Source organism: Scyliorhinus canicula, chromosome 2 (assembly GCF_902713615.1).
Source record: "Scyliorhinus canicula chromosome 2, sScyCan1.1, whole genome shotgun sequence".
NCBI lineage: Eukaryota > Metazoa > Chordata > Chondrichthyes > Carcharhiniformes > Scyliorhinidae > Scyliorhinus > Scyliorhinus canicula.
This window is the reverse complement of record NC_052147.1, coordinates 226681131-226694825: the sequence shown is the minus strand read 5'-3', so window position 1 is coordinate 226694825 and position 13695 is coordinate 226681131.

The following is a 13695-nucleotide window of genomic DNA, read 5'->3' as shown; positions in this document are numbered from 1 at the left end:
CTGTTGCACTTGTAAACCAACCTTCTGTGACTCATGCACTAGCACACCCAAGTCTCTCTGAACAGCGGCATGCTTTAATATTTTATTGTTTAAATAATAATCCCGTTTGCTGTTATTCCTACCAAAATGGATAACCTCACATTATCTCCCTGGGATGCATATCAGTGGTGGAGGCAGCTAGTTGCTTACCTCGTCCTGTTGCCTTTGATGCCCCTGGCGGGCGTCCTCTGGGGCCTCTGGGGCCGGACGGCCCGGTACACTTGTTGGTAGCACATACACAGCCGTGCCATCCTGTTCCGTGTGCTGACCTCGAGACGCGGCCTGAACAGAGGGGTGGAACTCGGGGGAGCTGGTGCCCACCGTTGTCACTCCATGGGATGGGTCCGGATTGGTACTCACTGCTCCCTCCTCCCGATCGTGCCCTTAGGGCCCTTGGGTCCACCTTGGGATGCAGGGGCAGCTGATTTGAGTCCAGGCTGTCCCAATATCATCTGGCTCTGCCCTGGAGGTGCTTCATAGTCTGCACCATGGTGTCAACGCCCTCAGTGATGCACCTCAGTAATTGGGGCATGCGCTGCAGTGCCTCAGCGATGCCCACTGTGCCTGGGACAAGCTCCGCAGCGCCTCGGCCATGCCCATCTGAGAGCGACATACACCGACCGACCTTCACAACACAAGCTGACCGATGTTCGTGACACATGCCAACTGTCCTTCATGACACATGCCGACTGATCATCACGACACATGCTGACCAACCTTCGCAAAACATGCCGACCGACCTTCGTGACGCATGTTTGTGGTGATATGCCTATGGGCTACATCAAAGTCTTTGGTGGATTCCAGACTACTTATGCTACCCAGAGACCTGGCAAATCATTTGACAGTTATGTCATGGATTTGAGGCTGAAGGCCCAGTCATACATCTTTAGTGACCTGAAATCTTCATTAATCCGCGACAAAATTGTCTTTGGTTTACTTGATAATAAGCTTCAGGCGATATTATTGCGGGAGGAAGATTTGGTGCTGGAAAAGGAAGTGAAGATTTGCCAGGCAAGCGAGATAGCTGGTCAAAAGATTTGGCACCAACATGGAAGAAGAAGCCAGCGCCATTAGTGCTGTGATGCAAGTCATGAAGAAACATGGCCTCAGTGCTGGTGGCCATTTTAAGCAGCCAACAGGAGCCGCCGACACCATCTTATGTCAACAGTGTGGCACTCGACATGCCCATGGCAATGTCTGGCTATGGAAAAGTTTGTTCCAGGGGTGGCGTTGTTGGGCACTTTACAAAACAATGTTTGGCGCATTCCACCACAGACCATGCATGCAGTAGATGAGATAAACACGGAAGAACAAATTTTCATCGCTCTCATCGTGACAAGACACCAGAAAACTCTGCAAAACAAATATGAAATCAAAATCGTAACAATGAAGATATGGAGATGAGCGATCATAGCATGATAGAATTTTTTATCAAGCTAGAGAGTGAAGTAGTTGATTCGGAGACTAGGGTGCTGAATGTTAATAAAGGGAACTATGAGGATATGAGGCGTGAGTTGGCCTTGTTAGATTGGGGAGAGTTACTTAAAGGGATGAGTGTGGAGAGACAATGGCAAACATCCAAGGAACGCATGGAGGAACTACAGCAACTGTTCATTCCTGTCTGGCACAAAAGCAAAGGGGGTAAGAGGGTCAATCCATGGCTTACAAAGGAAATTAGAAATAGTATCTGATACAAGGAAGAAGCATACAGATTGGCCAAGAAAAATAATAGGTCTGAGGATTGGGAGCAGTTTAGAATTCAACAAAGAAGGACGAAGGGATTGATTAAGAAGGGGAAAGTACAGTACGAAAGGAAGCTTACAGGGAACATAAAGAATGACACTAAGAATGTTTACAGATATGTGAAGAGAAAGAGATTGGTAAAGAGAAATGCAGGCCCCCTACAGACAGAAACAGGGAATGCATAATAAGGGACAAAGAAATGGCTGAGCAATTAAATACATACTTTGGTTCTGTCTTCACAAATAAGGACACAAATCAAATCCCAGAAATGTTGGAGAATGAAAAGTTTAGTGAGAGGGAAGAACTGAGGGAGATCAACATGAGTAGAGAAATTGTGCTGGGAAAACTGATGGGTTGAAGGCGGATAAATCCCCAGGGCCTGAGAATCTGCATCACAGAGTGCTTAAGGAGGTGGCTCTGGAAATAGTGGAGGCATTGGTGGTCATGTTCCGGGATATAGACTCTGGAACTGTCCCTGCAGATTGGAGGGTAGCTCACGTCACTCCGATATTCAAAAAGGGAGGAAGAGAGAAAGCAGAGAATTATAGACCAGTAAGCCTAACATCGGTAGTGGGGAAAATGCTTGAATCCATTATCAAGAACTTTATAGCGGAACATTTAGAAAGCAGTGACAGGATCAGTCAGAGTCAGCATGGATTTATGAAGGGAAAATCATGCTTGACAAATCTGTTGGAATTCTTTGAAGAGATAACCAGTACAGTTGACAAGGTGGAACCTGTCGATATGATATATTTGGACTTTCAGAAGGCATTTGACAAAATCCCGGATAAGAGATTATTGTGCAAAATTAAAGTGCATAGGATTGGGGGAAATGTATTGAGTTGGATAGAAAAATGGTTGACAGAGAGGAAACAAAGAGTAGGGATTAATAGGTCCTTTTCAAATTGGCAGGCAGTAACCAGTGGGGTACCACAGGGATCGATGCTGGGACCCCAGCTATTCACAATATATATTAATGATTTGGATGAGGGAACAAAATGTAACATATCAAAGTTTGCAGATGATATCAAATTAGGTGGGAGGGTGAATTGTGATGAGGATGCAGGAATCCTACAGCAAGATCTGGACAGGTTGGGCGAGTGGGCAAACCAATGGTAGATGCAGTATAATTTTATAAGTGTGAAGTTATTCACTTTGGAAGCAAAAACAGGAAGGCAGATTACTACCTGAATGGTTGTAAATTGGGAGAGGGGAGTGTGCAGCGGGACCTGGGTGTCCTTGTGCACCATTCGCTGAAGGTAAGCATGCAGGTGCAGCAGGCGGTAAAGAAGGCTAATGGTATATTGGCCTTCATTGCAGGAGGTTTCGAGTATAGAAGCAGGGATGTGTTGCCGTAATTGTACAGGGCCTTGGTGAGGTCACACTTAGAGTATTGTGTACAGTTTTGGTCTCTTTCTCTGAGGAAGGATGTTCTTGCTCTCGAGGGAGTGCAGCGAAGGTTTACCAGACTGATTCCGGGGATGGCAGGAATGTCATATGAGGAAAGATTGACTAGGATAGAATTGTTCTCGCTGGAGTTCAGAAGAATGAGGGGGGAATCTCATAGAGACCTATAAAATTCTAACAGGACAAGACAGGGTAGATGCAGGGAAGATGTTACCAATGATGGGTGTGTCCAGAACCAGGGTTTACAGTCTCAGGATTCAGGATAAACCATTTCGGACAGAGATAGTGGTGAGCCTGTGGAATTCATTACCACAGGAAGTAGTTGATGCTCGAACTTTAAATATATTCAAGAGGCGGCTGGATATAGCATTTGGGAAGAATGGGATCAAAGGCTATGGGGAGAAAGCAGGATTAGGCTATTGAATTGTATGATCAGCCATGATCGTGATGAATGGCGGAGCAGGCTCGAAGGGCCATAAGGCCTCCTCCTGCTCCTATCTTCTATGTATCTGTGTATCTATAATAAGAACACTTCGAAAACCTTTACATCCGTACTCAAATCGAAGGTAATGCTGAATGATGCTTTAATTCGTTGTGACTTTGATCCTAAAGCGACAGCCTATCTTGTGAGTCGATATGCTTTGCAAAAGCTAAATGTGCAGCGAGACTTTGCTGATCTGCCAGGGCTGATGATAGACTTTGGAACAAGAACAAAAGGAGCCTTTTGATGTTTGCGAACTAGTGCTCACAGTGCCAGGCATGACACTCACAATACTCTTTCACATTGTAGACATGGATGTGGACTCAGTTCTTGCGATAAAATCATGTGAAACCCTGAATCTAGTCGAGTGGCTAAAGATCCTCGAAGATAGCTGGTTACCTGAGCACAGTGAATCACTGCATGGCATTACGGTGTGCACGGTGTGTGAGGATTTAGAAGAAATCCTAGTGGAGGACGACAAGCCAGATATAGGGACGGAACTGTCGCCAAGCATTCTACAATTCTGATTAACAGACCTGAAGAACACGCACAGGCTCAATGGAATGATACGAGAACATGATGAACTGGTATTAAAGCATCTGCAAGACGTGAGTGTTAAATGGACAGAGAATGGAAAGCCGTGGAGCTTTACTCTGGAGTTTACATTCGGGCCTAATAAGTGTTCACGAATGAAGCCATGACTAAAGTGTATCAGTTGGACTCATGGTCGCTGAAATCGTTCTTTGCAAACCACAAATCATTGGCTGCACAAGCTGCGCAATCAACTGAGGGGACGGCAATAATGTTAGAGTGAGAACAAAACAAAAGTACAGGGGTCGGAGCACTCCAAAAACAGCGACATGAAGCACAACAAATGAATCGTTCTTCAACTCCTTCAGTCCCAGTGAAGTCCCTCAGGATGGAATTTTAAGACAAGCTTTGGTGGCCAAACAAAAGGCTGATTTTGAACTTGATGCTATATTTTGCAATCAAATAACTCCGTATGCGAAGTTATATTTTTCAGGTGGAAAGACTGACAATGATGCAGAAAATGATGACATGGAAGGGGAGACGGATGATGAACACTATGAGCTGCTTGTACATCTCTTCTCCAGCAGCACAGATGAGGGTCCAGTGGCATGGCTCCGGTGGTCTACAAGCAATGACGAGGTGGCCAGACCAGACCAAGCTGGACACTGTGGAGAGCAGGAGTTTGGAGATGGCGGATGTAGAAATTGAAACTGCTGATACAACCGAAGATCAGCTATTGATTGAGAACCAGATACACAAGAAGTCACCCCAATCATGGTAAAACTGGCCTTGGAGGTATGTGGTGACTATTACAAGTCCTTGAAACACCTCCGGTAATTTAATCCCAAGCAGTTACGACGCCGATGGTGAATGGGAGGACATAGATGAAGATGCTGATTACAGCTCCACAGACCACTTGCTCATTTGCGAGTTTGACCAAGAAGACCCAGTGCCTGGATCAGCTCATCCAGAAAACATAGTCATCTCCAGTGATGAAGAGCAAGTCACCGATGCTCCAGCACACCAAGAAGAAGTAAAACCGACAACACCAGTTCCATCCTTCATGCTGGCACTGGAAACCCAGGTGATCCAGCATGTTTATGAGGCTGCAGAAGGGGCATGGTCATACCACCCAGAGATGATGCGATGCCTAAACATCTGCAAACAACTCAACACACAATGGCAACCAGCACCACGCCAGATGGTGCTGCAAAGAAAAAAATTAAAACCAAGGGACACGTGTTCTGTATCAGATTGCTATCTTATCACACGAGACTCAAAAAAAGATTCTGGTGTGGACAAGTCAAAGTGTTTGGTCGATTTCTTCATGAAGTACAAAGGACCAAACACAAAAGTTCAGACCGTTTTTCGTGACACACGCCGACCAATTTTCACAACACACACTGATCGACCTTTGCGACAAACGTCAACCGACCTTTGCAACATAAGCTGATCGATGTACGTGACACACGCCAACTGTCCTTCACGACAGATGCCAACCGACCTTCGCGACACACGTTGACCGAGCTTCGCGACATACACCGACCAACCTTCACGACACACACTGACCGACCTTCAGCCACACGCTGATCGACCTTCGAGACACATGCTGAACGGCCTTTGCGATTCATGTCGACCATCCTTCAGGTCATATGCTGACCGACCTTCATGACACACGCTGATGAAACTTCGCAACACATCCCGACCAACCTTCGCAACACATGCTGACTGACCTTTGCAACACATCCCGACCAACCTTCGCAACACATGCTGACTGACCTTTGCAGCACATCCCGACCAACCTTCGCAACACATGCTGACTGACCTTTGCAGCACATCCCGACCAACCTTCGCAACACATGCTGACCGACCTTTGCAACACATCCCGACCAACCTTCGCACATGCTGACTGACCTTTGCAGCACATCCCGACCAACCTTCGCAACACATGCTGACCGACCTTTGCAACACATGCTGACCAACCTTTGCAGCACATGCCGACCAACCTTCACAACATACTCTGAACGTCCTTCGCAACATGCGCTGACCAACCTTCATGACACCTGCCAACCCACCTTCGCGAAATATGCCGACCCAGCTTTGCGACACACGCTGAACAACCTTCACGACACACGCCGACCCACCTTCACGATATACGCCGACCCACCTTTGTGACACATACCGACCCACCTTCGCGACATATGCCGACCGACCTTTGCGACACATACCGACCGACCTTCGCGACATATGCCGACCGACCTTTGCGACACACGCCAACCAACCTTTGTGACACATGCTGACCCACCTTCGCGACATATGCCAACCAACCGTTGCGACACATACCGACCGTCGCGACACACACTGACTGAACTTCACGACACACACCGACCGACCTTTGCAACATTCAGTGACTGACCTTTGCGACACACACATGTTAATAATTACTCTGTTTCTCAACTGCAAAAGGAATTTTCATCCACCACTTCTCTTTCAAGTTCTGAAATGTCTCTCATTTGCCAGTACTTCCCTGCATATAACACACACGGGCTTTGCCTTCTTATTGGCAGTGTAACAATTGACAAAGTAATACCTCAAGAAATCATCTTTATACTCTTTGTTCCAAGTTAAGTTTATTTTTTCAGCGCTGTTAATCAAAGGCGCTAGAGCTCTTACCACTGCCAGAAGGATCCACGCAGCCAAATCTGTATCTCCTTTTAAGTATATTTGCTTAAAAGGGGTTTCTGTTAAACCTTTGCTGATCTTTTGCTGGTGGAGCGAAAGAAGCCTTGAGGAAATTCACCACCTAGTTTTCCCGATAGGCAATGTAATGAGCTAATGAAGTAGCATGGACAGCCTCCTGCACATTAGAGATGAACTGACTGGTCAAAAGTCACTCCACACATATATCTGCAATGCCTACGTCCATAATGACTGCATCAACTCCATGATAAGATGGGAAAAGCACTGCTAGTGATGCAACAGGAAATGATGTTGAAGTAAGTCATGGAACCTGATATGCCTCTGCAGAAGAATGTAACATTTAACAGAAGGCAGCACACAGATACTGGAGAAGGACCTGATATAGTTCAACAAGTCACACCAACTGAGGAAAGGGCACGAGAGCTCTAGCAATGCAACTCGAGAAAGAAGACGCGAAATGACGAAGCAGGGGAACATTGTTCTCTTTCTACCTTTCTTTTCTTGTTAAGGTGTCTGTAAATGTCAACTTTCAGGATCTTCCCATGTCGGTGTCATGGATGATGAAGCTCATTAGTACATATTCACCTAACTATTAACTTGTCTTTACATTTGTCCCTCTTGTTGTCATAGTAGCAGCAGAACAATCAGAGGCCAATTGAACCAACGAGAAATACATTGTCAGACACGCTTTTGCAATTCCAAGAGTTCGGCATGCAGAGCACAGCTACATCTGGGTGGTGCATACGAATGCAAAGCATAAGATGCATTGAAACAGTGATAGAAATCTCAAAAAGTAAAATTGAGAGCTTCAGAGGCAGCACGGTAACGCAGTCGTTAGCACAGTTGCTTCACAGCTCCAGGGTCCTAGGTTCGATTCCCGGCTTGGGTCACCGTCTGTGCGGAGTCTGCACATTCTCCCCATGTTTGCGTGGGTTTCCTCTGGGTGCTCCGGTTTCCTCCCACAGTCTAAACATGTGCAGGTTAGGTGGATGCTAACCTGCCATGGCCATGCTAAATTGTCCTGAGTGTCCAAAAAGGTGGGGTGGGGTTGCTGGGTTACAGGGATAGGGTGGAGGTTTGGGCTTGGGTAGGGTGCTCTTTCCAAGGGCCGGTGCAGTTTCGATGGGCCGAGTGGCCTCCTTCTGCACTGCAAATTCTATGATTGCATGATTCATACATACGTATTCTAAACATGTACATATTACCAACGACATTCTCCACTTGGTCAATCCCAAGTTAACTGAGTCAACACAAAGGCATGCCATGATATTTTGGCTAGATGTCAGGACAATCTGGAACATTTTCAAGGATATAGGAAACGTGTTCATATATCAGGATGGTCTGAAACACAGAACCCAAAAATATCTGGAGTAGAAAAGTCAACAAAGGCCAAAGATGTAATAACGCTATCAAATTTAATTTAATTTTGCTTTTTCATTATTCACAGTAACTTGGTCGTACAGAACCTCAGTACTGCCAAAAAAGAGACATGCTGCCAAAACCTTTCATCTTGCATTCAGCATGACAGATTTGCAAAAGTTCAAAATTTCAAAGGGAACAAAATTCATCCTGCATGAGAAGAGAATGCCGATTGGTTGGCAAGTGGACTCTGAATAGTAGAGGCATTGCCCGGGCGAATACACCAGGGAACAGTTAACCTCCAAACATTTGTTTTAACTCAAACTAGGCAGATCAAATCTGATTGGTCAAGGCATTGCCTGAGTGTATGAACCACGGAATGGCTGTCCTCCAAACTTTTGTTTTGAAGAAAAAGGTGCAGGGCGCGATTCTCCACTCCCCACGCCGGGTAGGAGAATCGCGGGAAGGCCCCCCAATGAATTTCATGACCCCCTGGCGGACCCCGCGATTCTCCCAACCCCCACTGGGAAGAATTGCCGCTCGCCGTTTTTCATGGTGACCGGCGATTCTCCGACCCGGATGGGCCGAGCGGCCTGCCGTTCTCGACCGTTTCACGACAGCAGCAACCACACCTGGTCGCTGCCATCGTGAAATCGCCGTGAGATGCCCATTTTGGGGCTTGTAGGGGGCCTGGTGGGGAATGAGCACCACGACTGTGCTCGGGAGGGGACAGGCCCGCGATCGGTGCCCACCGATCGTCAGGCCGGCGTCTCGATCGGACGCACTATTTCCCCTCCGCCGCCTCGCAAGATCAAGCCGCCACGTCTTGCGGGGCGGCTGAGGGGAAAGACGGCCACCGCGCATGCGCGGGTTCGAGCTGTCAGCCGACGTGACATCAGCCGCGCATGCGCGGGTTGGAGCCAGCCAACCTGCGCATGCGCGGCTGACATCACATAGCCGTCGCCGTCGCCCCGGCGGCCGAGAGTTACGGAGCGCCGCTCCTAGCCCCGCCAGGAGGGGAGAATAGGGGGCGAGGAACGGCCTCCGAGGCCGTCGTGAAACTCGGCCGAGTTCACGACGGCCCTCCCGATTTTTCCCGGGAGCGGAGAATTCCGCCCGCAATGTATGAACATGATATTTCTGTTTTCAAAGGGCCGGGCCTTTTGGGTAAATATATGTAGCTTCTCGCATATGTGATTGAGCCACACCACAAACCCGACTGATCACCTTAAATTAATTGTCAGTGTAATTCTTAATGCAATGAGAATTGTTTAGCAAGTATTGTCCAATTGCAGAATCATGTCTGATGTTGGACACTGGGGATGGGATTCTCCCAACCAATGCTGGGCCGGGTGCGAATCGCACGACACTGCCCCGCCGGTACGCCGATTCTCCAGAGAGCGGAGAATCGACGCCACTGGCACTGTCGGCGCGGCGCCGGTCCGGGGCCGCTCTACACGGCCCCCCCCCCCCCCCCGGTAATACTCTGCCCGGAATGGGCAGAGCAGGCCTAAACAAAATCCGAATCCTGCCTGCGCCGTCCATGTGAGGTCTTACCTGGCAGGACCTCGGCATGCATCCATCCGGGGACGGATTGGTTGGGGGGGGGGGGGTTCCGACCCCGGGGGGGGGGGGGCTCCGTTGTGGCCTGGCCCGCGATCAGGGCTTACCGATCAGCGGCTGGCCTCTCGGGCTGGGGGCCTCTTTTGCTCCACGCCGGCCCCTGTAGCCCTACGCCATGTTGCGTCGGGGCTGGCGTGGAGAACGGAGCCACCACGCATGCTCGGACCAGCGGCACCCATTTGACGCTGGCATTGGCAGCTGGAGTGGCGAGGGTAGCTCCAGTGCCGTGCTGGCCCCCTTTAGGGGTCAGAATCGCTGCTCCTGAGGGTGCGTTGACGCCATCGTGAAACGCGACGGCGTTTACAACAGCGTCAACACTTAGCCTCAGGATCAGCGAATCCCGCCCAGGGTTCTGAATTTTGCAAACGCAGGCTGGTTAAGTAACAGTCAGTTTTTTGCCTGTTGCAAACAGCCGAAGGGACATACTGTTTGAAACGATCTCCAGTTCTTGGAATGCATGACCTACATATCTGGCAACACACCGGCACTGAAATTCATATATCACAATACTAAATTGTGTAGTGTGCAGAACGTCTTTTTGGTTTAACAGCAGCACCCTGTTAGTAGAGAATAAATACCACTCGCGTTGTTACTGCATAGTAGCAGTGTGAAACAGCTAGCCTCACCTGTTACACATACGTTTGAGACACCTTAGGCTGGATTCCCCCAATAATGGAGCTGCGTCCCCACTCCGACTCCGGCGTCAATGGCGCCTGAAAGTGAGGAGTTCTCACCTTCCTCAGGGGCTAGGTTGGCGCCGGAGTGGTCCCCGCAGCTCCAGCCGGCGCGGAACAGCTTGCGCGAATTTGCGCATGCATGGACGGGCCGGCGTGATTCCGCGCATGCGTGGGGTTCCCTTCTCCACGCCGGCACCCAGGCAATATGGCGGAGCCCTACTGGGGCCCGGCATGGAGTAAAGTAGGCTCCCAAGGATCCAGCCCGCCCGCTGATTGGTAGGCCCTGATCGCAGGCCAGGACACTGTGGGGGCCCCCCCGCCCAAGGTCGGATCCCCCCGCCCATCCCTCCAGGATAGCCCCCGCACACTCACCTTCCAAGTCCCGCCGTGTGGGAGGTGAGTAATCCACGCTGGTGGGACTCGGCCAAACGCGTCGGCCCCTTGGCCCACCGGGGCCCGGGAATTGCCGGGGGGTGCCGCTATCAACGGCCCCCGACCGGCGTGGCGGCGATCCTGCGGGCGCCCGAAAAACAGCGAAGGAGAATTGGGAAGCAGACGGCGGGGCGCGGTTCTCGCACCCGGACCACCCCAGGGATTCTGCGACACGTGCCGGACCGGAGACTCCCGGCCCTTATCTAGTAGACTATACACTTTTGAGGACTGAAAGTGGCAACTTTTTGCCCATTCATGTGTTTGTATGATATTCAGCGAGCAATGATCTGATCAGGGTAACCATCAGGGTAGCAAGATAGGAACATAGGAATTAGGAGCAGAAGTAGTTCAATTCAGCCCTTTGCGCCTGCCCCGCCATTCAATCAGTCCATAGGTGATCTCTTCCTCGTCTCAAATCCACTTCCATGTCTGTTTCCCATGTCCCTTTGACCCATTTTTAAAATCAGAGATATATCCATCTCCTTCTTGAAACCATTTAATGATGCAAACTCCACCGCACTATGGGGCAGCAAGTTCCACAAATTCACCACCCCTGCGAGAACTAGTTTCTCATCATCTCAGTTGGATTAGATTGGATTGGATTTGTTTATTGTCATGTGTACCGAGGTACAGTGAAATGTATTTTTCTGCAAGCAGCTCAACAGATCATTCAGTACATGGGAAGAAAAGGGAATTAAACAGAATTCAAGAAAATACAAGAAAATACATGAGAATACATAATAGGGCAACACAAGATATACAATGTAACTACATAAGCATTGGCATCGGATGAAGCATACAGGGTGTAGTGTTAATGAGGTCAGTCCATAAGAGGGTCATTTAGGAGTCTGGTGACAGTGGGGAAGAAGCTGTTTTTGAGTCTGTTCGTGCGTGTTCTCAGACTTCTGAATCTCCTGCCCGATGGAAGAAGTTGGAAAAGTGAGTAAGCCGGGTGGGAGGGATCCTTGATTATGCTGCCTGCTTTCCCCCGGCAGCGGGAGGTGTAGATGGAATCAATGGATGGGAGGCAGGTTCGTGTGATGGACTGGGCGGTATTCACGACTCTCTGAAGTTCCTTGCGGTCCTAGGCCGAGCAGTTGCCATACCAGGCTGTGATGCAGCCCGATAGGATGCTCTCTATAGTGCATCTGTAAAAGTTGGTAAGGGTTAATGTGGACATGCCGAATTTCCTTAGTTTCCTGAGGAAGTATAGGCGCTGTTGTGCTTTCTTGGTGATAGCGTCGACGTGAGTGGACCAGGATCAGTGACCTCTTGTTCTAAATTGCCCCACAAGGGGAACATTTGGTCTACGTTTACTTTATCAATCCCTTTTGGTATTTTTTATACCTTGATCAGGTCCCCTCTCATTCTTCTAAACTTCAGCGAGTATAAGGCCAAACTGTTCAATCTCTCCTCCAATGCCATTCCATCCTTTCTCAAATAAGGAGACCAAAACTGACACAATATTCCAGATGTAGCCTATACAATTGCAGCAACACCTCTCTACTTTTATACTCCAGTCTTTTTGCAATAAATGCTAACATTCCATTTGCCTTTTTAATTACATGCTGTACCTGCAAAGCGACTTTCTGCGATCCATGAACAAAGACACACAGATCCCTCTGCACAGACACGTTTTGACTCTGCTTTGCATTTAGATAATAATTTGCCTTTCTATTTTTTGGTCAAAATGGGTAACCTCACACATATCCACATTAAACTCCATCTGACAAATTTTGCCCTGTTCTCCGAGCCTATATATACCCATCTATAAACGCTTTATATCCTCTTCACTGCCTGCTGTCCCACCTATTTTAGCATCACCCACAAATTTTGCCATGTTACACTCTGTCCTTGCTTGCAGATCATTTATATGGATTGTAAACACAGAGATTGGTGAAGATAGTTTTGATGTTCTCTTTTTCAGCATCAAGCCTGTATGGTGGGAAAATGGCTTGGGCCCGGTTTACAAGCTTGCAGATTGGGTCAATCTTATAGCCAGTGGAACTGCAGAGATCCCAGTATGTATATTGCGCAATGAAAGTGGGCTTGCGGTTGACGGTAGTGAGAACTCACTGGCAGATTTCGCAACTCGCACGTTGAAGAAAGGCAACCCGTTTAACTTGAGATTTGGTATTCCTGTCAATCTTTCCTGATGAGTGCAAGATGAAAAGTTCTGACAGCATGTCTCCTCTTTCAGCATTTTTCATTCTTTGATCAGGGGAGTTTAAGAAGGGAATGTGACAGTAAAATGAATATATCTGCAAGATATAAAATAGATACACTTTCTATCCATAAACCAACATGAAAGAGATTTGGTTCAGCAACAAAGATAAGGTCATAATGCTGCTGATGTGGGAGCGGTAAAATATCTTTAATGGTGATGGTGGTCAAAGCAAGGAGTCAGCAATTGATAAGTTTTTAAAGAGTAAAAAATGATTTGGTTGGGAAGGTACACAAATACAAACAGATGGTTGTATCATTTATCACTTATTTAAAAAAAATAATTGTCACATTATAGAAACTGGAAAGTGCCACAAGATATATCAATGCTGTGTTGAACTATTGCTTCTCCCATATCGTACAGGAGTGTTAGGAAATAAACATGTGTGTTCTCAGATGCTGATGCCTTGGACCTTGGGACACCTCCAAAGGAATCCCACTCCTGTGCATTAGGTCAGGTGAACTCTATTTAAAGCAAGC